Source organism: Triticum urartu, chromosome 3 (genome assembly GCF_003073215.2).
Source record: "Triticum urartu cultivar G1812 chromosome 3, Tu2.1, whole genome shotgun sequence".
Lineage (NCBI taxonomy): Eukaryota > Viridiplantae > Streptophyta > Magnoliopsida > Poales > Poaceae > Triticum > Triticum urartu.
This window is the reverse complement of record NC_053024.1, coordinates 137,976,467-137,977,775: the sequence shown is the minus strand read 5'-3', so window position 1 is coordinate 137,977,775 and position 1,309 is coordinate 137,976,467.

The following is a 1,309-nucleotide window of genomic DNA, read 5'->3' as shown; positions in this document are numbered from 1 at the left end:
ACGTATGCGCCTCAACAAAATGGAGTTGTTGAGAGGAAGAACCGGACTCTTATCGAGAAGGCAAGGAAGATGCTTGATGAGTACAAGACGCCAAAACACTTTTGGGCGGAATAGGTTGAGACAGCTTGTCATGCAACAAATCGCTTCTATGTTCACATGCTACTCGGCAATACGGCATACAAGTTTCTCACCGGTAACAAACCCCAAGTTGGATACTTTCGAGTATTCGGCTCAAAGTTCTACATTCTTGACAAGCATCATCATTCTAAATTTGCTCCTAAATCTCATGAGGGTTTCCTACTCGGTTATGGCTCAAACTCTCACACTTACCATGTCTACAACAATTTCACCCGAAAGGTTGAAGAGACGGTAGATGTGAAGTTTGGTGAATCTAACGGCTCGCAAGTAGATCAATTGCCAATTGATGTAGGAGACAAAGACCCTTCGGCAGCAATCCAAGACTTGTCCATTGTCAAGATTCGTCTAACGGAGGTGAAGGAGAGTATCTCGTCCGTCCAAGTGGAAGCTTCTAGCTCACGGCAAGGTGAACCAAGTGTTGACATGGAAGCATCCACAAGTGGGACACGCCAAGATGAAGAAAACGAGGAAGTATACCAAGATGAACCTCATCAACTTCCTTCTCCACCTAGACAAGAGAACGACAATGCCAACTTTTAATAAGGCCAAGAAGAAGAATAAGATGATGAAGAAGATGCTCCACCCCGACCCAAACAGAAGCTCCCACGAGTTCGAGCAAGAGTTTCACGAGACCATCCCGTTGAACAAATCTTCAATGATATTCCAACCGGGAGAATCACTCGCTCTAAAACTCGTTTGGCTAATTTTTGTGAACATTATTCATTCATCTCTAGCATTGAACCTATGAAGGTTGAAGAAGCATTGGAAGATCCGGATTGGATAAATGCCATGCACGAAGAGCTACACAACTTTGAGAGAAACCAAGTGTGGACATTGGTCTAGAAGCCCAACAACAATCACAACACCATCAGTTCCAAATGGGTGTTTCACAACAAGCAAGACGAAGATGGACAAGTAGTTCGCAACAAAGCACACCTCGTCGCCCAAGGCTACACTGAAGTCGAAGGTATGGACTATGGTGATACGTATGCCCCCGTTGCTAGACTTGAGTCCATCCGCATCTTACTTGCCTATGCTAATCACCATGATATCACCTTGTACCAAATGGACATTAAAAGTGCTTTCCTAAATGGTGAAATTGAGGAGGAAGTTTATGTTAAACAACCTCCCGGTTTGTTAATCCTAATAAACCCGACCATGTTTACAAACT